The sequence below is a fragment of the Thermobia domestica genome, chromosome 8 (genome assembly GCF_964235325.1).
Source record: "Thermobia domestica chromosome 8, izTheDome1.hap1.1, whole genome shotgun sequence".
Lineage (NCBI taxonomy): Eukaryota > Metazoa > Arthropoda > Insecta > Zygentoma > Lepismatidae > Thermobia > Thermobia domestica.
The window spans coordinates 37,262,498-37,288,407 of NC_137461.1; the positions used below are offsets into that span (position 1 = coordinate 37,262,498).

At 33.9% G+C, this 25,910-nt stretch overlaps 1 long non-coding RNA gene across 1 annotated transcript; it reads left to right on the forward strand.

The window, feature by feature from the left end:
* The first annotated feature begins 19,858 nt into the window (after positions 1-19,858).
* Positions 19,859-25,509, forward strand: LOC145691645 (uncharacterized). Its single transcript, XR_014132458.1, has 3 exons — positions 19,859-19,891; positions 23,979-24,108; positions 25,355-25,509. It is a non-coding gene; the product is annotated as an uncharacterized LOC145691645 (long non-coding RNA).
* Positions 25,510-25,910: the final 401 nt, after the last annotated feature.

A 25,910-nucleotide genomic window follows, 5' to 3' on the forward strand; every position in this document is an offset into this window, starting at 1 on the left:
GCAATGTGAAATTATATATCTATCCATCTTGCTATCTAACTACTTATCTTCTATACATGCAATACTCTTGTTTAGTCCTATTTTGGTAAGAGAGTCATTTGGTGGACAACCATCGTGTGCAGTTGGGTTTTATCGGAGTTCTCACTTCTACTTCCGCTTTCATCATTCTTTCATTTCTTTTATTTCCACTTCCACTTCTTTCATTTTCATCATCACTATCTAATTTTGCCTAAACGACATAACTATGATACGTGAAACTAAAAGATCTCACTTTTTGGCTATGATTTTGTTAATTTTTACTAAGTTGTTTAAATATTCATATTTTTGTGCACGCTCAACTTTTAATACCTTTACATACAATCTTATTTCCACAGGTGATCTTCGCTTTGGTAGCAGTGTTTGTATGTATTGTTGTAGCCTATCCTCAAGGAGCAGCAATTCCGCTTCGACAGAGACCAGTTTCTGCTAAGAAAAGTGACGACCTAAAAGGAGATAACACTTTCGGGTTTGGATACCATTATTGGGGTATGTAACGTGATTATTTACGTTTTTTCGCTAATATTTCGAGACTTCATATCAGTTTAAAATTTGCTTCTAGAAACAATGATTGAAAATACTTTTTTTACGATCCTGTATATAGGCATGTATCCCATTGGATTATTTTGACAATAAGTGCTAAGAATGTATTACTGCAGTACCAATACATTTTTAGTAGGTTTAAATTAACTTTCTGTGTTGTGTGCATTTACTATTGTGAATTTCTGTATCAAATGTTTATCAAAGCATAAACTATCCAGAACAGTCCACTCTGGTTCTAGGGATTTTGAAAGTCTTTAATTTCTTCCGTAAGTCATTTATCTTTCAGAGATACACTCAAAAGAAAATTCCTTTTCTTTTACGTAACTCTTAATTATAAGACCTATAAAATATTCACTATTTGCAATTCATATTCATGCTTTCTTTCACTTTATCATTTCTTGATTTTATTAGTAGTAATAACTTCGTATTGGAAACCAGACACTAATTTTATTTTTCTCTTTCCTATTTCTCTACCTGACTAAAACTGCTTCCTTGTCAACTTTTGTCATTAAACTAACAATATGTTAAATTTAATGAATACTGTTTTCTCCATCTCTTTCTTACATTATTCTGTGGACGGTTTCATAGTGGAATTATAATAGTATTACCTTTAGTATAGTTTAATTAGCTTATATTCCATCTACATTTAGAATAACAGTGTAAGGCAAACATATTTCCAAAACTTGTTTTCAAACTTTCTCTTTCTCTTAAAAAAATAAAAAAATCATTTTGCAAGAAAATAAGCTACAGGGAAATTTCACTTTCATATCTCAAAGTTGTTCATTAGTAAGATTCATTCTACATTTAAAATACACTGTCTTCTTGTAGAAAGAGTTCTAAATTGAAACAATATTTTCTAGTAGCAACTAAAATAAAATACAAACTTAAAATTAACCTTTCAGTAGTTTTCATTTTAAACTACACTAAACCTATAACATTATTTAATAATTTTGATAAAGTATATTCTACAGTTGATAAAATAAGAAATGTGTTATGTCGAAAAATATAGAATCTTAATTTTTTTTTCTTTACAGGGTTCCCATTCTGGGGCTAAACCAACAAAACAAATGCAATCGGAACACTATACAGTTAAACGATACGTCTGATGTATTAACTATATATAAAGTTTCTAGCATTGTAGGTTAGCTATATTCCTACATGAATCGCCTATTGCAGAAAGCCAAAATGTCCAACATTTACACATGTCCTTTTTTGTGACTATAAAGGTATGTAATAGGTCAGTGGATCGTTTAGCACCGAAATGATGGTTGTCCGTTCAATAAGAGTGGACACCGCGATGCAACTTTCGTGTTATAATGGAAACATCGTAAAAATAGTTCTTTTCCTTTTTTTTTTTTTTTTTTTTTTTTTTTTTGGCCTTTCCTGCAAACATTACGAAATGTGAATATGTTTGCTTTCTGCACTAAGTGGTTGATATGGAACTGGATGCAAAATTAATAAAGAGTCCTTAAATACATTTTTTTTCATTCTCTAACCATTCATTACCGGACTTAAGGTTGTTCCAATTTCTGTCTTATTAACAAACTACATTTTGTCTTTGTAAGTAGTGAGAACATACGTAGTGAGAACAAGATTATTTCAATTTAGCCCCTATGATATGGACGTATTGAATAGACTGCGATGTAATGAAAAAGATACGAGCAGTTTCTGCCCGCGAGGCACTCAAAATGTGCTCATTTATAAGTTATTTGGGGGATTGTCATAACGTACACATCACATTAGAATATACAAGTAAGATATTCATATTATTAGGCCTCACTAGTGGGTCTTACAAGATGTCAATGTTAGCCACTCTGATATACCACAAGAGAACTCATGAAAGAAAGTGATTTTTTTAGTTGTTTTTTTTTTTGTGATTAATAGCTAAATCGACTATTAGCCACCAGTTCGATGATGTGATCATCTTCAGGGGTAAAATCATTTTAAAAGCGACTATCTATATAATAATAGTCATTCTTAAAAAAATGTTCTGAGTTAAAACTTGTTTTCAGGTAAAAGTTAATATATTTCAATGTGTCATTGGTGAGTTAAAAGAGTTTTTAAGGCTAATAGATCTTTTTTATAAAACCTCAGAAAGTATTACTGAAATTAAAACCTGACTATTTGGAATATGAGAAAGTACATGAAAGCAAGAGTAGTGGCGTTATTTAAACTCATAGTAAGAAATTGGTCCTTCTAGAGGCTTACCGTTTTTTGACGTTAAATCTACAATATGGTGAAGTTAAACCTTTACATGCTTGTATAGGAGACAGTATACAGTATATGTACACATTACATAGTTGGAGTATTGTTTGGATGATATCAGTTTAAGTTCAAATGTATTACTTTTGTTTAAAGTTAAAACATATTTGTAGAGCTAAAACCTCACTTACTCGGGATATGGGACGGTGTAAAATAGTGACCGCTTTGGCTTTCAAGATTGTTTTATACACAAATGAAAAATGCGCCATTCTCTTTACTGTCTCCACCACAGTGTGTTAAGAAACATGTTTTAAGAACATGATTACGATTGAAGGAAATATCCACTAGAGAGAAAACACGGCTTTGGAAAATATTGAAGTGAGCAAATGATATTTCAAACTCGTTCCTAATCGGTTTAAAACATTTCAAGGAAAATAAAATAATTTAAAAAATGAACCAACATGTCTTTTAAAAAACATTAAAAGTCGTAAAACCGTTTTAGAAAAGAATGTAACATTTTAACTGTCATTAGTAACGTTTTCATTTTTCTATTTGGAGTATTTTTGTATTTTCATTTTTCTATTTTTCATTTCTCTATTTCTTAAAAGCTCCACTGTGACTGAGACTATAGTGTGTTTTGTCTTCTCGGAATGTACTTGAACCTGAACCGACGTATATATATCCTGAAAGCTTGGGTCAAGGTAAGATCAAAACCGGTTACCAAAATTGCGGAGGACCCATGCATTCCGCTTGGGAGGAGCACTTTAATGATTTTTATTGAAATCTTTAAGCGCATCCATAAAGTCCGTTGCAACGCCGAAAAATCTGAAACGGGGAGACAGATATTAAAACAGAAAAACACGTCTTTCATCATTTCAAAAGTACAACGTATCAAAGTAAAATTAATTGTCCCAGGATCCCAGACGTGGCCAACTCAATTTTTTGAATGGAGAGTTGTAAACTTGAATATCACATGAAAGTTAGTGTTAAATGAATGAAGATAAATGAAATCTCGACACTCTATCGTAAGCCTATGAAAAATAACCGTGGGTCAAAATCTCAACACAATCTTCATTGCAAAGTCTATGGCCACTCATATGAACGTCAAACGATGAGATAGATGTAAAAACAAAAATACGGATGTCATTATTTCAAAAGTATAATGATTCGAGGTAAAAAATGTTCTAGGTTCCGTCGCAGGGTCCCAGACGGGGTCCAATTCAAAATGTTGAAATAGGAAACGGATTCAAGTTGAGTATCGTATGAAAACTGTGTTAAGTGAAAGAAGATGAAACACGTTTCGACTCTTGATGGTACGCCTGTGCAAAATGGCGGTGGGTGTAAATGTCAACACAAATGTGTTGATACTCAGTGTAGTTTTTTTCTTTCTTTTTACATCTGTCTCCCCGCTTACACATTAATAGGAGTGGCCATAGACTTTTCAATGATGCCTGTGTTGACTTTTTGACCAACCGTCATTTTGCACAGGCTTATTATCAAGAGTCGAGACTTGTTTAATCTTCTTTCACTTAACATCAGCCTTCATACGATACTCACTTGAATCCTTTTCCCATATCAATATTTTTAGTTGGGTTGATTTTTAGTTTAACATCTTCTTCAGTAGCGAGGTTATATGAGACGGTATCTACTAATTATAGTAGAATCCGTACCAAATGAGCTCTCACCGGGAATCGAACTCATGTCTTCCTCGCCAAAGGCGAGTATGCTAACCTCTTAGCCACGGAGGAGCTCAATTTCAACATTTTGAGTTGTACCCCGTCTAGTACCCTAAGAGGGAACCTGGAACATTGTTTTTTGTACTTTTAATCGTTATACATTTGAAATAATGACATATCAGTGTTTTTCCTTTTACAACTATCTCACAGTTTTAGATTCATACGAGTGGCTATATACATGCAATGAAGATTATGTTGACATTTTGACCAACCGTTATTTCGCGCAGGCTCATGGTTGAAAGTCGAGACTTGCTTAATCTTCTATCATGTAACACCAACTTTCATATGATATGCAAGGTGACCCCTCTTTCCATTTTAAAATTTCGAGTTAGACCCCGTCTGGGACCCTGCAGTGTACTCTGAAACATTTTGTTTTAATTCGATACGTTGCACTTTTGAAATAATGAAAGGCACGATTTTCTGTTTTTATATCTAGTCCACCATTTCAGATTTTTCGGGCTTGCAACGGGCATTATGGGCATGCTTAAAGATTTTCATATCATTAAATAAAGTGCTGCCCCCAAGCGAAATATGTGACACCTCCCTAATTTTGGTAACCGGTTTTGATCTTACATTGAACCTAGCTTTCAGGAAATATACATGGTGGAAAGAAACTGTTTGCACAAACTTCGGAAGCTGATTTCTAACACTAAAACAAGCAAAAGTGTATTCTAAAACTTAGGACAGAAAGGAATAGTTTCGAACATTCTAAAACGATACGTAGAGAGTGCGGTTTAGAACATGATACCCGAAGTCATACCTGCTCGATTGAGAAATGTATGTTTCAAACATTCGCTAGATGTGTATGAGGGATTCCCCAAAGGAACGTAGGGGTATTCTATAATCTGGCAAGTAATCTCTACGTTCCTTTGAAGAATCCCTAACCCACATCTTGCGTAGGTTTGAAGTATACATTTTTCAATTGAGCAGGCATGACTTCGAGTGTCATGATATAAACCGAATTCTCTACGTCGCGTTGTTTTTTAATTACAGCCTTCTGAATGTCATTTTCTCCATGTTTTCGGCACCTTATATCGCCGAAACTATCCCTCACTGACCAACGTTCCAGAGGATTTTTTTTTTTTTTTTTGCATGTTTGGGTGTCAGGAATCCGCTCGGGAATTTTGTGTAAATAGTTTTTTACCACCCTGTAGACATCACTCCCACTTTGTGGGTTCAGGTTCAAGTACATCCATAGTTAGATGAACGATACAATCAAGCATTTATATTTCAGGTAAGGTAAACAATAGTCTTACAATGATTAGCAGAATGATTTGTGAACATGCCTTCGATGACAGTGCCTGAGCACGTGACATAACTTCTTTGCTTGGATGCTTGAAATTTGGTTTTATGACGAAAGCTAGCAAGTCCACATGATATGAATTCCGTACAGAGTCTTTCATGTTCTACAAAATATATTAGAAGACTATATTATCTCATACACAATCTTATTTTTAGTATTATCTGGAAACTCTTTGAATAAGAGTTCCTTTATCAGCGCTAAGATGTTATGTAAACATATTTCATGAAACCATTTTTTCACTGTTTTCTAGTTTCGAAATTTCACTAATGTTTTTCCTTTACATATTCTTCTCACATATTATTATTCTATAAGTTTTATTTATTTTGATACAGTGAAACCTCTACTAACGGACACCTCTATAAAGCGGACACCTCCAATAACGGACATATTTTGTAATCCCCAAACACTGTAATAGGAAAAAAATATATTAGCAAGCCTCTCTAAAGCGGACACTCTCTTGTACGGACACGGACAGTCCTTCTTGTCTTTTATAGGTACTATTTACCTCCGTATTACGGACACTTTCTCTAGAAACAAGTTGGAAAGTGCAGTAAAAATACACTTTTAGTAGCTCATACGTATGTCTCCAAGCATTTGCATGATGAAGTGAACTCTATTAAAGAAAAGTGTATTCATGAAACTGCAGTGCAAAATGGTGGGCACACGAATACTGTACGTCCTACATCTATCAGTTGAGAATCTACGCGTCATCTCAGAGCAACTTTTGAAGGTAATGAATCTTCGAGTTGCAATGAAGATAGTACCGAAGGAGAAAGAAGAATGAAGCAATCATCCCGTCAGAAACGTAACCACCACAGGTGTTTGAAGACTAATACAGGTAAACCATTACGGTTGAGTGAAGTAAAATCACTTGCTAAATTTAGTGGTGTACCGGAAGACATATCTGCGAGGGGGTTCCTTGAAAAAATTGAGGATGAGTGTGAATTAATGGGTGTAGACGAGTCTTAATTTTAAAATTATTACCACACATATTATTGCCATCTTGTTTAACCTGGTTTAAGGCCATTGGGAGTACTCTTTGTACCTGTTCTGACTTTAAGAACGCCTTACTATCTAATTATAAAAATGATTTTATGATAGCGAATAGTGATGCCTTATTGAGAACGAAACAATTCAATCCCAAGTTCGTAAAAGCGATACCGAATTTGTGGTCTCTACATATAATGAGTTAAGATCATTAAATCCGAATCATCCCGAATCCCGAATCATTGCTTCCATTCTAATTTTATTACCTTTCAGATTACAACAATTATTAATGTCTGCGCAGTGTATAAATTTTAACCATTTGATTATGCTTGTTCAAAAATATGAGAGTCAATCTGCAGTGCAAAATGGTAATAGAGGGCAGGATAGAGGTCAAGGTAATTCTGGTCGTAATCATATACAATATGCTCCTGTTTGCAACTTAAATATACAACCCAAAAATACTTCTAACTCGTATTGTTATAATAGTAGAACAAATGGTCGCAATGTTACCGGTAATCAGACGCAATCTAATCGCAGAAATGGAAACAGGAATTTTAGAAATAATAATCGGAATTTCAATAGGAACAATAATCATTGCCTGTTTACACAAAATTGATTTACACACGGCAGTAATTACACTAATAGAAATGCGAATGCTGCAACAGTGCATAATCGCCAAGAAAGTACTCAAGATTGTGGGATACAATGTAATTTAACTGAAGCTATGGATCAACGTAATTTGAACTAGATTGTGCTGATGTGGAAGGGGTTGAATCCACGTCAGCGTTACATACTTCTAATCAATTTTCTGATTATGAAATTACAAGTTAATACTTTATGTTTTTTCTCTAAGAAATTCGTATTTTAGCAATTCTTGCTTTTGTGTTCTTGTTCTATTTGAATTTTATGCAAATAATATAAATATTAAAGAATAAAAATAGAAATTTTAATGTAAACGTATGAAAGTAATGACAGTTATGTAAAATTGATATCACGTATCTCATGGAAGAATTATGAGTGATGAAAATCACATTTATACGTTTTCCAAAGAACTTTGATTTTAAATATTATGGATTAAATCTTAATTTATACTTTCTTTCATATATTCATGTTATAATTACTTTTTGTTTAAAATAATGAAATATTGTGCAGTTCAATTTCTCTGATTACAATTTGCCTAGAATACATATATATTAACATCGTTATTTATTATGCCTATAGCTAACGATTTTAATTTGTTAATAATTAACATCTTTACGGCCCATAATGGACTTGAATTAAGGTATTGACCATATTTTTTTAACGTGCCTTGTAATCGACGATTATAGAGTTAATACTGAAGAAATATAATTAATGATATTTTTTGTGTAAAAATAATGAAATATATGTGAATCATGATATGAAATATATATATTGTATATACGAGGGGCACTTGAAAGTTATGTAACGGTTAACGGTCCAGAGTTCTTTTTCTTTTATTGAATAATTAAAATAAAAGAAAAGTGCGTGGAGCGCCATAATATACAACAGTATGTTGTATATTTTACTTGTAACAACTGTAATTTACTTGTAATTTTGGGCCATAATGTATTTTAAATATACACTAAGCAGATTCTGCTAATAGAAGAATAGAAAGACAAAAAATAATATATTTATAATGTTAACATATAAAAATATTCAAATGTTTTTATGTAATCTAATCTTGATGTGGTCGTCGTGACAACAGAAATTAAATAGAATTATTATTCAATAGGTGAAGCAGACAACTTAGAAATTTGTGTAGAAAGTGAACTGTGTACGCTTCTCCATTATAATTAAGGAGATTTGCAAAAAGGTAATTTGTGTGTTTAATGGATCAATACGTATTAACGTTTAAGAACCAGACATATCATTATACGTAAGTACTACAATTTTCTGTTACCTGCTGACATCTCCCAACAGAGTAGTGCACTACCTTTCACTGACATTTATGCCAAAATCAATGACGGACCAGGACTTACTGGAATGTAGATTCTAAACAGCATTACTAAACACCCTCATATGGTAGTTATCATTAAAATGGAGATGTCTTAGAAATTTGTAACTTACCTGATTAGAACGATGTTTGTACACTTTAGCCTGTATTCGTTGTAGAACTCGGGATTATAACTAACCAAACGTTTGTGACCATGTTATTACTATCAACTATTTCCATAATGCTTTAATATCTTTTGTCGGGTCCACTTTATTGCAATAATGATAACAGATTCAAAATCGCTACATTATTACAGATCTTGAGTTTGCTGCATTTGTCATTGCATATGATTGTGCTGATCAATAGTTGGAACTTTTACTGAATTCAAAAGTCAGCCATGATGCACTAGGTCTTCATATGGCAGGATAGAAGAAAACAGTGGAAGATGTGCTATGCATCATTGAAATATTAGAAAGTAAATTAGAAAAAAAGTAGCTGAAAGGATCAACTCAGTTTGGAATATTTTTTTTTTTTAAATCCAGACAAAAGTAGCCTTACTCTTTAATGAAATCGGTGCAGGTCGTTGTGATATATTGAAAGTCAGAAATAAGTTTAGAAGTATTACTGACTTTTACAAATAGTCCAATATTTTTCCAAAATGCTTCATATATCTTGAAGGTTTGTTAAAATTTATATATATATATATATATATATATATATATATATATATATATATATATATAGAGAGAGAGAGAGAGAGAGAGAGAGAGAGAGAGAGAGAGAGACTGTTCCATAATTCGTGTAATTTTCTACAGCACTTGGAGAAGATGAAGTTTTCACACTATTAATATAAAATCTGGCATCGTTATTGAGAAATATCTGAATTTTTCGAATTTCTAAAGGAAATAGGAGAAAATTGTTGTTTAGCCCCCCTTTCGGGGATATAAACACAAAAGTTCATTTTCCTTGTGGGAGATTCAATGTTAAATTTTGAAAGCAATTTCTCCAATAATTATTCGTAAAGATTTTGGGGCAAATGAGTTGTGTTTGTTACAAAATGCAAAGACAGTCATTCACAAAGCTAGTAAAGCCATATCAAACATTATTTTGGGAAGGCCTCCCATTTGGTGGGAAGGGGCGTAAAAAGGTGGTGAGTGATGTGTTACCAAAATCACAAAATTTATTTTCGGAGTGCTAGTAAACGTCAGATTAATTACGAATGTCACATAATTAATGCCCCAATGCTCCTTACGTGTAAGAGGGACTGATAATGGGGCTACAGTCCCCTTTCAAAAATAAGAAAATCACCATAAATATCTTTAGTAGGGACATACGAGAAGAAGATATTGTTTTAAATTAATGTGAAATTTGGCGTCATTATATCAAAAGAGTATACGTTTTTGAAATCTGGAATACTATTTTGGTAACGCCCTGCCTTAGGGGCACAGGGGCGAAGCATTAGATGATTGATCTTTATAAAAATTCAATTTTGTTTTCCGAAAATGCCAGTGAGAGACATATTATTCAAAAATGTCATATAATTAATATTCCAATGCTCCTTGCATGGTCAGTGACTTATATAAGGCTATAGCCCCGTTTCAAAAATTAAAAAAAAAAATCATCATAAATATCTTTAGTATTAACATACGGGAAGAGTAATTTTTTCTCAATTAATATGAAACTTGGGTCGGGTTTGCAAAAAGTTATGCATTTATCAAATCTGGAATATTATTTTGGTAATGTACCGTCTTAGGGGGCACAGGGGGTGAAAAGTAAGTTATTGGATCTTTATAAAAAATTCAAATTTTATTTTGGAAAACCCAATGTGTGTCAGATTGATCACAACTAATACAAAATTTATATTCCGATGCTCCGTGCATGTGTCAGTGACTGAAATTGGGCTACAGCCACCCTTCAAAAAATCACATAATTTACGGTAAATATCCTTAGCAGAGACGTACGGGAAGGAGGTAAATACGCTTTACAGTTAATTTGCAATTTGTCGTTATTGTATAAGAATGTTTTGATTTTTTAAAAAAGTTTCGAATTTCGTGTAAATAAATATCGTCTTTCAGTGTAACAGATTGAGGAAAGCTATAGCTTCGTTTTTTGGCATCATTGGAATATAATCAAATAATTTTGCGTTTTTAAAAACCAAATTGGACACTTCTTATAGCATAAAATCACACATAAAGTCACCAGCATATTTTCTGCACAGTTAAGCAAACCAGCTCGAAATAGAACACAAAATGACAATGGGAAATGCCGCAGGTATCACGAACGAAAAGATCTTAATGAGAAGTAATATTTTAAAAATTAACATATTGTTTTCTATATTCATAGAAAAAGCGCATCTTTTCCCTACTTCTTCCACAATAACTGTATGATCCCTCTTTCCACGCAGTAGCCTACTCGTATACTGCACATGTAAGCACGTCAGGAAATCGTATACTATGCACACATGGTTGTAGTAAAACAAATGTCTCGCGAGAAATAAGGATCAGGTTGAGTAATCCTATACTATAAACCCAAGAAAACTTATTATTCCTTTCTAAAAAACAACACTTTTCTTTTGGCTCAGTTGTCATTAACTAAATTGTTTAAAAATTTCATTAATCTAAGTGTAAGAGAGATAAAATGAACTTATTTTTATTCAGCATGCCCTCGTGAACGAGCAAGACATGAATGAATTAATGCGATTTACTAGAGCCACTGTGAACACCTTCTCCAACATATCTGGATGACTATGCTCTGATCAATTCTTTGTTTTATGTTGCCCAATAAGGAGGAATGGCCGTAATAAAATTCCAGACGCATGCACCATTATAGGTACAAGCGAGAGAGTGTTATTCTATTTTCTAACTAAAAATGCAAACTTACTCATGTGACACTCCCATTAGGCAAAGTAAGTTCCGAGTCTACGCCCCTAAGAGAAATCCACATATGGGTATTATCTTATTGTCACAAACATTTTTTTCTAAAATAATGCCAAATTTCATATTGTAAGAAAAATGTTTCTGCCAGTAGGTCTTTGCGTAAGAATAATCATATTGAATTTATGATGCTTTTCAAAGACAGCTGTAGTAACATATTAGACACTGGTACATAAAAGCAGTATGGAATATTAATTCTGTGCATCTTGCAACTAACTTGACACTCAGGAGCACTCCCAAAATAAAATTTGGAATTTCTATCAGTCCTCCCCCTATGACCCCCGAAGGTACCAAATTACCCCCCGTGCCCTGTTCCTCCTATTGCCAAAATAATATTCCAGATTATTACTATCACAACACTAAATTTCACATTGAAAAAATATAACTTCTTCCATATGTCCCTGCTAAGGATATTTATCATACATTTTTATTGTAATTCTTAAAGGGGGGCTGTAGCTCAATATCAGTCACTGGCAAATGCAAGGAGCATCGGAATATTAATTTTTCATTATTTGTGATCAATCTGACACACACTGGGTTATCCAAAATAAAATTTGAAAATTTTATAAAGATCCAATAACTTATGCTTCACCTCCTGTGCCTCCCTAGGGCGGTACATTACAAAATAATATTCCAGATTTGGTAAACGCATAACATTTTGCTAACCCGACGCCGAGTTTCACATTAATTGAGAAAAATCATTCTTCCCTATATCAATACTAAGGATATATATGATGATTTTTTAAAAATTTTTGAAAGGTCTATAGCCCCATATAAGTCACTGGCCCTTGCAAGGAGCATTAGAATATTAATTATGCGACATTTGTGAATAATCTGACGCTCACTGGCGTTTCCGGAACAAAATTTTGAATTTTTATAAAGATCCATCGTCTAATGCTTCGCCCCCTGTGCCCCCCTAAGGCGGTGCGTTATCAAAATAGCATTCCATATTTCAAAAACGCATACTCTTTTGCTACAATGACGCCAAATTTCACATTAATTAACAAAAAATACTTTCTTCTCGTAAGTCCCTACTAGGGATATTAATGGTGATATTTTTTATTTTCGAAAGGGGGCTATAGCCCCACATAAGTCACTGGCACAAGCAAGGAGCATTAGAATATTAATTCTGTGACATGTGTGAAAAATCTGACATTCACTTGCATTTCCGGAACAAAATTTTGAATTTTTATAAAGATCCATCGTCTAATGCTTCGCCCCCTGTGCACCCCTAAGGCGGTGCGTTACCAAAATAGCATTACAGATTTCAAACACGCATACTCTTTTGATATAATGACGCCAAATTTCACATTAATTAACAAAAAATACTTTCTTCTCGTAAGTCCCTATTTTTATTTTTGAAAGGGGGCTATAGCCCCACATAAGTCACTGGCACAATCAAGGAGCATTAGAATATTAATTCTGTGACATGTGTGAAAAATCTGATATTCACTGGCATTTCCGGAAAAAAATTTGAATTTTTATAAAGATCCATCGTCTAAGCTTCGCCCTTAGTGCACCCCTAAGGTTACCAAAATAGCATTCCAGATTTCAAAAACGCATACTCTTTTGATATAATGACGCCAAATTTCACATTAATTAACAATAAAATACTTTCTTCTCGTAAGTCCCTACTAAGGATATTTATAGTGATTTTCTTATTTTTGAAAGGGGGCTGTAGCCCCATTATCAGTCACTCTTACATGTAAGGAGCATTGGAGCATTAATTCTGTGACATTCGTGATTAATCTGACGCTTACTGGCACTCCGAAAGTAAATTTTGGGATTTTGGTAACACATGACCCTCCACCTTTTTACGCCCCTTGCCCCCCAACGAGGGGCCTTCCCAAAGTAGTGTTTGGGACGGTTTTATTAGCTTTGTGAATGAGTGTTTTTGCATTTTGTAACAAATACAACTCATTTGCCCCAAAATCTTTACGAATAATTATTGGAGAAATTGCTTCCTAAATTTAACATTGAATCTCCCATAAGGAAAATGAACTTTTGTGTTTACATCCCCAAAAGGGGGGCTAAACAACAATTGTCTCCTATTGCCTTTAGAAATTCGAAAAATTGAGATATTTCTCAATAAATAAGTGTACTACATTTTACATTAATAGTGTGAAAACTTAATCTTCTCCCAGTGATGTAGAAAATTACACGAATTAATGAACAGTCTATATATAAGGAGATTTATCCTTAAAGAAAGCAAGGTCTACCTGTAAGTGAGGTATAACATCTGTAGATGAACAAGTAACATTTTCTTGCCTGAATTTGACTTACTGGCTCAGTTTTTGCTTCCTTCTCGCTGATGTTGCTTGTGCTACGTCAAGTCTACTGCTAGTAATACATGTTTATATCCATTGCTCTGATTCACTATCCCGCTAATGGTAAACTGCGCTCCGCCATACGTTTTCTGGAATCACAAGGTGCAGCAGATATTTACAAATTGTTCCTGTTTCTGGATACACATTGAGGAAATCAGGAACAAAGAGAAATGTAGTTCCAGCAAAGATACTAGACTACTCTAAATTTGAGACACAGAAACCAGTACCGATTTAGAGACGTTTTGTACAATGAAGGCAATTGCACACAAAAATTGCACGTATCATTAAATCATTGCATTAATAACCGTGTAACCTTAGTTTTCCGACGCGAATTGCCATTCTACTCGTAATGGACATTTGAACATGTTCAACCATCTCGTTAAAAAATGGACACACAATTAATTTTTAAAGTTTAAACGTTTACCTATACGTTCACTGAAATTCATAAACATGATTATTTTTGCCCAAATAAAATCAATTTTTGTGTCAATGTGCTAGGACCGTTTTTCAAATAATGCAATATGTAATCGTATCCATTGAGGCACTAAGAGGTATTAGAATAAGACGGAAACAATCATTGGTATTCGTACTATTCAATTTCACTGTTTTAAAGTACGAGGGTCATCAAAAAGTTAGTACTACTGTTTAACAAAATGAAACAGGATAGAAGTTTTACAATAGCTTTATCTGTATCATAACGTTCAATTCAGAATCTACTTTTCAACCTAATTAATTCCTTTATTTAAAAATTTTTCGAGGCGTGGTACAAGTTTTTCTATGCCTTCTGCAAATAAATTCCATCCAATGGCAGACAACCATTCTTGGACTGCAGCTTTCACCTCGTCAACCGAGTGGTATCGTCGCTTTGAAAGTGCATCTTCCACAGAACCAAACACATGGAAGTCGAACAGTGAAAGGTTAAGGTTATAAGGATGTTGATCCCACACTTCGCACCTAGACTTCCTCAGAAGTTCGCATGTTTGTTGTGCTGCATGTGGCCTTGAATTATCAGGCAGAAACATAATACCTGGACAATTTACCTGGTCGTCGAAGTACATCCCACAATCATATTAGTGTTTCACAATAAGAAGATGGATTATTGTGGCACCCTTCGGCATGAACTCTGTATGTACCAAACCTTCTCTGTCGACAAACAGCCTCATCATCACCCATCCAGCAGATGGAACAGTTCGACACATTTTCCGAGTCGGGGAAGTTTAATGTTTACACTCGAGGGAGCTGTGTTTTCTTTTATGTGAGAAATGGTGAATTCAAGTATGATCTCCAGTCACAATTTTGTCCAAAACCGAATATCCTTACTTTTGTTAACGTTACAGAAAGTCAAACGCACTTGCAAAATGCTTCCCTTTGTGTTCCGCCGTAAATAGACGAGGCACCCATGCTGCACAAACTTTATGAAATTTCAGGTAGTCGCCAATAGTGTTATGCACACTACCAAGTTAATTTGCGATTTCGTCTATAGTTATGCATTTGTTTGTAAGAATGCATTCATTCACGCGAGCAGCGATTTGCAGAATTGTCGCAGTTGATGGTCTTCCCTTGCGCTCAGTATCACGAATATTTGTACGTCCGTTGTTAAACATGTTGCACCACTTCGCGATAGACGTGACATTCCATTTTCACCATAACTTTCATGTACCTCCCAATAAATTTCAGTGCACTTACCTTTTCACCCACAAGAAACGAATCACTGCAAGCATTTCCAATTTGGGTTCCACTTGTAGCTGTCGAGACATATTTACGACTGATTATCAGAACAACAACACTTGCCGCGTGAAAGCCTCAACGTCACACGATACAGCTACATGTGTATACAGTTGCCATACAATTTCATCAAAATAGCCTTTGAAAGAAAATGCTTACGAAGTAGTGCAACTAACTTTTTGGCTGGCCTACCTACCATCATAATCATAGATATTTTGCTATTATTGGTAGGTCACTTTCCATTCTCCACTGTCTTCTGTCAACTTATTCGTCTTCACGTACGATTTTTGTTTTGATATCGTACATTAATTGTAGTCTGCTTCGCCACCTTACTTTCTTATTTGTCAACATACCCTCTCGGAGGTCCTCCATGATACGGTTCCTTCTCAGCGAATGTTCCAAACAGTTTATCATCCTCTTCTATATAAAGTTTGGAATTGTACTTTTTCATCCACCTTTACTAAGACCATATCATTCGTTTTTCTCTAAACAAAACTAATTCTCTTCATTCTTCTCCACACCTATATTTCAAAAGGTTCCTGTCATTTTTCATCATTTAAATAGAATAGAATAGATAAAATAGAAAATATGAGGTTCTACATTACGCATTTGAATAACTACTACCTTGTACATATTTCCAATAATACCAAGGTAATGTAAGTAAACTGTCTCTTCATACGAGTTCAAAAAACTTTTTCATTTTCACCAAATTCAACCACTGCTTTGCTGCGAAACCGAGTTTGCGTGAACCCGTGAAGATGTTTTTCAGGAAAACGATGTTTGCTTGATCGCAGGTACCAAAAAAGTGAAGAAGGCACTTTAGAAAAGGAACGGTAAGTAACAACAAAATATATCAAAAGAGATTGTTACAGATTTTTTGGCGCTCATTAATCGTGTTAATTAAGAGAAGAAAGACAGTCAGTTTAAATTTCAAAATTAATAAACAGACCTCGTATGGAAATTTACCAAGAACTCTCTCTCTTCTCAAGCATATACATATATGTTTGAATGTGTGTGAGCAACCAACTTCGATCGAATCGCCCAGCAGTCCTTTTTATGGTTAAAAAGAAAGAAGAATCGCTCCACAGAACATTCCAGCAAGAAGTCTCATTGCTAAATTTAGCCATTGCATCAGTTGGTTGCGTTTCAAGTTAAAACCGGGATTTTCCCTTTGGAAAAGCAGCATAAGAGGTTGGCGAAGAAAGCAAGTCAGTCTATTGAAGAGACTCGGTCCCGCCAGGGGTGCCTTTGCACCTGTCGTGCGTCCCGCACGTAGAGTAGGCTTTTACACGGGCTCGCACCCAGCCCGTCGACCTGACTTTAAGTTTCCAGAGCTTTGTGCCCGTTGTTGTTCCTAAGAAGTTGAAGCGAAAGGAACCAAGTGCTGTTGTTGTGTAATTATAGAAGAAGCCTTGAATCTAAATTCGTTTTGTGATTTTATGAGTTGTTGTGGCCGAAAAGATAAAGGGCTAGCAAGTTAGTTTTAAACGTACTTCGATGCAGTCAATGAATCTTGGCAGGAGAACCTCCAAACGATGATCCTATTGCGAGCAGCATGATTGTTGGATGCTTTCTTTCGTGTGATATATGAACTATTGGATTGGACTTGAGAACCAGATTTCTGTGGAGAGGACAGCGCAGAAGAGGAAACCGCGGCTGACTTAATCCCCACCCTCCTTGTGCAGTGCATAGTAAAACGCGAGTGTTATATAAATTATTCACTACTCTCATTCCATGCCGCCAACGCAAACTGTAAGTAGAATTGAGAAAGAATCATTTTTACAAATTGAAAAAGCCACCTGATCAAAGTAAATGATCTTAAGAAAATAAAAGTTAAATTCAGAGTAATCATTTTGAGCGCTCAGGTTGTTAAATATATAATTTGCTTGTAATTTACTTATTGTATATTGTTTGTTTAATTACAATACATAGTACTCGCAAGTTTAATCTCACGTTTAATTCTTAGCCGTAATTGCTTATAGCTTTACAGGGCGTTGTAACAATTTATAGATTATTTACATTAATTTGTTTTATTCATCTATCTTTAATGCAAGCACTCTTCTCTCCCCGATATTATTCCAGCGGTCGGTGGAGACGGGGATTGCTTGTATGGTTTATGACAACCTTTTGTGGGTGCTGGAAGCCATGAAACCAAAGTTTGGAGCAAGCGAAACAAGAGAGAGAGATAATATAGTTTTATTTACGATAAACCCACAAAGGTCGGTCATAAGATCTAAATAAAATTCCAAATGTAAATGACAAAACATGGTACACCTCGTCAAAGTATGCCAACCTATGGTCAATTATGCTTATTCGTACCTATGTACACCACCAATGAACGAATATTGATGACAAACCATCCATTGATTTCAGCCAACATAAGGAATAACTTTCCCTACATGTAAATCAACTCACTGTGGCTACACATCTGCATTAATATTTTATTTCATACATATTCCATAATTAAATATATATTTTATTTCCAATATTTCGACGTTACGGTTATTTCATTCATAAATTTGAACTTTTTTGTAAGTATGTGTATAATAATAGATTAATTGATTCAAGTTATTTCATTACTTAATATACAAAGAACCCCTACAGTAGCATGAATGGGCCAAACTGAACATAGGGAATACACCTCAGGTCGCTTCATGCTAACGATGACATAAAGTTGACACAATTTACACAATGATACAATTTACTATGCATTCTTTATGGTGATATACATAGACACATTCATAAAATAATACGTAATATACATTCAACTTGATATTTTTTATATTCAAGATATCGGAACGAAGTTAAGAATGTCGACGGCCCAGCAGTTGATAATGCGTCCTCAATCTATATTTTACTGATATACATATTCACATATAAATAGTTTAACAGATATTCACTTACAGTTAATTCTGTTAGGTTCACAGTATTTTAGCAGTACTAGCTTACCGGTTAACTTTTGTGGAAGAAGTAATTAACTGAGTTTTAATTTTATTTTGCAATAGAGGATTCAATTCTTGCTGCAATCTATCATAACGTAATATCCTAAAACAGATAAACAATAAACGCATGTGTATAAACCCTAATGTCAGCTCAAAACGTGAAAGATATATCAATAACATTGGCAAATAAGTCATTAACAAGAGAAAACATACCTGATGTAGGCATTAACATTAGTGAAGGCAAAAACATTAAAGCATTATTTGCATTGTTCAACATAAAATTCGGAGATGTTTAACACAAATCGAAAACTTTCTATTTTATAGAATTAACATGACGTACTTTCATAAGTCAATGTGTCTTCTTGACAGGAGGAAATCTAGAAGTGATCCAAAGTGATCCGTAACACATATAATCTTATACTTGAATTATTTTAGAGATATTTATGGATATTCTAGCATCACTCTTTGTATATATGGTTCATTGGTTGGGTGGAATTGAGTGTCTGTTCTGAACATCAAGGCTACATGAGACGTGGACATAGTTTAAGGTGGAGTATTAACACAATAATACATTGGAAATTAAAGGATATGTAAAATTATTGTGTGTGTTTTCTTAATTATTTCGAGTACATGAACAATTATTTCTAAGCACTGTTTATGTATTATTTAAGTTGCGGTGAGTTGTAACCATAGAATTTTGCAAATTCTTAAAATTAAATAAATAGCTAATATTTTGTAAATATGATTATTATAAATAATAATTAATTCAAATTGATTTAATTAATACCTAATTAAGTAATTCTATATAATAGAATACACCGGTTTAACTCTATATAACAAAAATATATAAAGTTTATTAATTATGTAAAGGTAAAGCATCACAATGGAATCGTTACACGTGTAAAATATTAGCATAACACTAATATTAATTCTTCCCTCCTTCATTTATTTATTTCATACATCATTGCAACTTGCGAAGTAATTCCTAGACTGAGTCATAACGTATTCATTGAAGCTTTGCAAATCATTAAATAACGATATATATCTATGGATTATATTCACCCAAGCATTTAATATAACAAAGGATTCATTAATAACGGCATTTCGTCAAGGCTGTATTGAACTATATAAAGCATGTATTCTGTCATATCATTAACAATTTGCTTTGTACTAGAAGAAGCAACTATTACAATGATCAGAAAGGTAAGGACTTCAAATTATTGTTAATATAAATGTAACATTATTCTTATTGTTAATGTAACTTTGTTTTTCTCCTATACAATATCATTTATTTCAGTATTATATCCTATATCTTCTGTTAAAATCTACTAGGTTATCATGTAAGAAACATAGAATAATAAAAGATTAAACCACTGTAGAAAGAAAAAAAAGAAATTGTTTCAACCACAAGTTTGACCTATAATTGAACTAAGGACATCTTACACGAAAAGTTGTCGCAACTAATTGAAATTATATATTTTGAAATTATATATTGCGAAACATGGTCGCTTACTCTGAGGGAAGAACATAGACTGAAAGTATTTGAGAACAAGATCCTGAGAAGAATATTCGGATCCAAGAGGAACGAGAATGGGGAATGGCGGAAGCTTCATAACAAGGAACTATATAGTTTATATGGTTTACCCAACATTGTTAGGGTCGTCAAGTCTAGGAGGCTTAGGTGGGCAGGTCATGTAGCTAGAATGGAAGAAAGTAGAAACGCTTTCAAAGTCTTGACTGGTAGACCCATAGGAAAACGACCATTAGGAAGACCTAGGCGCAGATGGGAGGATAATATTAAGATGGATCTTGCAGAGATAGGAATACAAAGTAGAAACTGGATGCAATTAGCTAAGGATAGAAGTCAGTGGAGAGCTTTTGTGAACGCGGCACTGAACCTCCGGGTTCCATAGGCCATAGAGTTAGTTAGTTAGTTAGTTAGTTAATATTTGGTCTAGGAATTAATTCGTGCGGGTGGACAAGAGATGGCGCAACGAACGGAGCGTCCCACAGTTCCGTGTATCCACACATGTGTTGCAAACCCCTGTCATCGCGTATTGTTCGTAGTATAGGGCAGTGGATTAAAGCGTCAACAACACCAGTTTGTAGTTAAGTGAACATGGCGCAATTTGTGCCTGATAAAGTGTTTTTGCGGGGTGTCCTGCTGCATTACTTTAACATGCAGAAAAGTGCGACTGAAAGTCATCGTATTTTGGTGGAAGTGTATGGTGACCATGCTCTAGCTGAGCGAACGTGTCAGAAGTGGTTTGCACGGTCTAGAAGTGGTGATTTCGGCTTGGCAGACCAAGAGCGAGCTGGACAGCCAAAACAATTTCAAGACGAAGAATTGACAGCATTGCTCGAGCAGGATTCGTGTAAAACGCAGGAACAACTTGCAGCAGCATTAGGCGTTGATCAAACAACAGTCTCCAAACGCTTGAAAGCCATGGGAATGATTCAAAAGATGTTACATTTGGTTCCACATGAATTGAAAGACAGAGGCGTTGAAAGACGAAAAACCATTTGCGAATTGCTGCTTCAACGACAGAGCAGAAAGGGGTTTCTGCATCGAATTATTACGGGTGATGAGAAGTGGATCCATTACGAGAACCCTAAACGAAAAAGGGCCTGGGTGAAACCAAGTGAACCAGGTCCATCAGAACCTAAACGAGATATTCACTGTGCAAAGGTTATGCTGTGCATATGGTGGGATATGAAAGGTGTGGTGTACTATGAGCTGCTGCAACCGGGTGAAACTATGAATGGAGAACGTTATCCACGACAATTAATGCGTTTGAAGCAAGCTCTGGCCAGAACACGACCAGAATGGGAGAACAGACATGATAAACTTATTGTTCAACATGATAACGCTCGCCCACATGTCGCAAAAAACCGGTCAAAACCTATTTAGAAAATGTCGGATGGGAAGTTTTACCCCACCCGTCGTATTCACCAGACGTTGCTCCTTCGGACTACTACTTGTTCGATTGCATGAACAACGATTTGATTGGACAGCGGTTTACTTCTTCAGAAGATATCGAAACATGGGTCTCTGACTGGATCGCTTCCAAGGATGAGGAATTCTTTCGCCACGGAATCCGTACATTGCCTGACAGATGGGCGAAAGTGGTGGCTAGCGATGGACAATATTTTTCTTAAGGTATTTATGTATTTTGTGTTTGTACTACAGCTTCAATGTGTGCGTACCAACCGCACGAATTAATTCCTAGACCAAATATATACATACATAAATTATCTCCACATGTATATGTGTGTAAAACGATCTTGTACTATGTAAAATTTTAATTTACTTTTAAAAACAAAACATTTAACTCTTAAGAGTCCTTGAATGTAGTACTGTTCTTACATTGCTTTCGAAATGTGAATGAAATTATTTATTTGAATAGTATATTAAATACGAAAAGTTATTTTTACAGAACTTTTAAATCACTTGGAATTTGTTTGCTTTATATTTAAAATTCTTGCGTATGGAAACTTTGGAAAGCGTATTAGAAAGCGATGATTTTAGTACAATGATAAGGGACAAAGAACTTATTCGTAAGACCTTAAATGCCCATTAATAACTAATACCTTAGTTACCTACCTTTTTTACTGGATACCTGTTGAAAGATGGAGAGACCAACAGACTAAGACGATGATTATGACTTTTGTTACAACGAAGTTAGGAAGTGTAAGACTGAAATCTTTAACCAATTATCTTTTATATACGTAGAGGTTAGGTCATTTCATCACATAGTGTTCAGAATGAAAAGAGCAGGGTGTAATGGTCGAAATTACACGTAGAAACTAGTATTTACCTCTGTTTATCTCTATAGTCAAACTTTCCACTTTCTTCCAACTTTAACATTATTCAACAGTATAATATCGTCATTTGTCATATCAATTAATCGTTATAGTGCATACCCTTTCGAAAGTATGATTAGAATTATGTTTAGTTTCATATGCCATATTTGAAGAGTACATATAATCCGATACACGAAATAATCACTATTGTATTAAGAAAATCAATAAATATTCAAAGAGAAAAATAATGGTTGCCAACTTTAAAACATAGTTTTTTATTTTCCTCTTGCATAAGTACTTAGTTGACAGATCGATTGCAGTGCTACAAGATTATTACAAAACTTCAATATTCTGTTAAGAATGACTTAACCTGGGACTCTATTGCACTGTTTAAAATACTTCAAATTTTTATTCTAACTTCTTAGAATCACTCTTAATTTGATTCTTGTATGCATAGAAACCCAATATTTTATTGGCAAAAATATCTCAATAATTTACAGAAGAGAAAATAAATGTGGAAATATTTTATTGATCTCATCACATCTTACATTTCAGTGTGGGAATCGATTTCCGGGGTTTGACATTTTACCCATATTATTCCAAAAGGCCTCAAATAATGTGCCTACTAGTGAATTAATCATACACCATTTCTTTTACTGTAGATACTATCAGTTCTAAGGTTACCTTTTCATCACTAAACGAAGAAAGTGGAACTTGAAAACATGGTTATCTATTTATTATTTTCCTATTTTTTTCATATATAAGAACAATATCGAAACACTTACTACGTAAATATATGTAGTGTATAGAATAAAACTAGAATATAAATAAATAAAAATAGAAACATAACATAGTTCATGATTAATATGTGTTAATTACGACTTATAAAACTATTTTGCATCCATTATTTTAACAATCTATTGCAAATGCAGCCTTCTTGCAATTTATTGCAAATGCTATAAAACAGTTCTCTTCTCATTCTTCTTAAATTACTGACCAGGATTCTGGTTATTCAGTACCCTTGATCGGCATAAATGATTTTGGATTGAAATCTTAAAATGGAAATTACAAAATAAATATTTTTAACGACCCGGATTGCTATCAATTAAAAGCTTATTGAAAAAACAACTTATGGTTATCTTTATAGTGGCACCTTTAAATTATGTAAATGAAGTACAAAACGAAATAACAAGGTTTACATCACTCGATTATCCCCTGGGGGATAAAGGATGCAGCTGATTAATGAAAGAGTATGATTATGAAAACTAATAACAGATAAAGAATCTGGAAGGAAACGAAATAACCTATAGAAAATCGGCAGTAGCTATATTGCCCACCACAAACTATCATTTCTTTCTAGGAATCGAACTATTGACTAATAACATCTGATGTAAACGCTCTACCACTGAGTCATGCCTTGTAACTTTTATATAAGAATGTGTCAGCAGGAGCAGCTATGAAATAGAATTGCGTTTTCTCTCTTCAGGTCCTTTTCGCTTTGGTAGCAATGTTCATTTGTATTGCTGCTTACCCTCTTCAACAAAGACCTGTCTCTGCGAAGGAAGCCGACGATCTCAAAGGAGATGACACTTTTGGATTTGGATATCATTATTGGGGTATGTAAATTGAATATTACGTCGGGGAGTATCATTTATTTTACATTTTGTGACATGGTTTTGAGATTTCAACGTCATCCTCTTAGTTTAGAATTGTGCTGTAAAAACAGTGTACTATTTATAAACTTAACAACAGGATGTGCCAGGTTGCTTGTGCTTATTCAAATAAAGTAACTAGATTATTTTTCATTTCAATTGTCATACATTTAAAAAATTTGTTTCTGTAAAATAACATTTTAAGTTGTTTTTGATACATTTGATACCGAGTAAAATAACACACCAAAATTTAGTAGTGAGATGGGAGGGAAGCATTCATTTGATTATGCTATCATTAAGCCTTAGGAATGGATAACTACAGAAAAAACATCGAACTGGAAAAAGAACCTTATTAATTACATAAACATCAGTACGTACGTTGTACAACTCCCTGTATTGTGAATTTCTGACAGCAACACAAAATGATTTCCAAAATTTACTGAGTTTCTACCACGTAAAATTCAATATTTTCTCTTTTTCCGAACTGTGAATTGCAACATCTAAATTATACACTCTATATTTTGCTACTAAATTGATTCATGTAATTGCATTCATGCTTTTGCGCATTAGTACTTTAGTTCCGGGTAATGACGGTACTTTAATACCCAAAGTAGTCAATAATTTCACTTTTCCTCTCTCTGAAATAGACCCCTTTGTCTGCAAGTTTTGCATTAAATAAAAAAAGTGTAAATAATAATGAAACATACTCGCTTTTTCCGTGTAGAATTGTTCAGACGGTGTGGTAGTCAAGTTATGATATAATTTTGTTTAGTAGTTCAATGAATCTATGGTCAATCGAAGAGTTTCAGGTACGAATATTTAATAATAATAAAATAAAATACCAAACGTTTTGAACGTTGTAAAGAGTTTGTATTCCCCTTTAAAAATAATAATGGTTTTATTTTGTAAAGAAATATTCAGTAAGAAAAGATGATATTTACATTGAATAGTTCTTGCCTGTATTTATAGGGATATTTGTATTTTGATTAAGGTTTGTTTTGTAGGAGCACAATACTAAATAGATGCAAGGCTATTTTCGCAATAAATGGAAATATACAACAACCAATAAATTTGATCTTATCATTTGTATGATAACATATGCTAGAATCATTACATATATTGTTTAGTAATTTCATTAATATACTGTACATCAGACAATATATTAGGTCCTCGTTCAATGCAGTATAATGTTTTAAATTTTTTTTTTCAGGTTTTCCATTCTGGGGTTAAACGAAAAGATGAAATACATATCAATTCTGGTTTTAGTTAAGCACTGTTTCTTGAATGTATCCAAAAGATCTATTAATTCTATTTAAACATGTATTTCTGTGGATATGGTTTACCTATGAATAAAAGTATAATTAAAAAGCAATTCGTTTTTATTTTTACTCAAAATAACAGACAGTGGCATGACATAGTCTTTCCTGCTTAATTCTAATGTCAATGTTACAAGTTAATAAGCAGCACATTCAAGAGGTTGAGAGCTGAAGTTTCTGACGTGATTATTTATGGAATGGCAGTGAAAATTAAAGGACTCATGATCTATGTTTATACGCATTTTCTCTTTTAGGGGATATCTGTTGATATCTTGAACTGTAGTACTCTTTGAATAGTCTACCACCTAATGATAATTTACAAAATTTGTTTCTATGGATATCCCATGGTACTTTTTCAGATAAGTGTTTGAGATTCAGGAAACATACTCAGAGAATTATTATAAAGATGTGCGTTTATTAAGGAATATTTCCTCAATATGATAATAACGA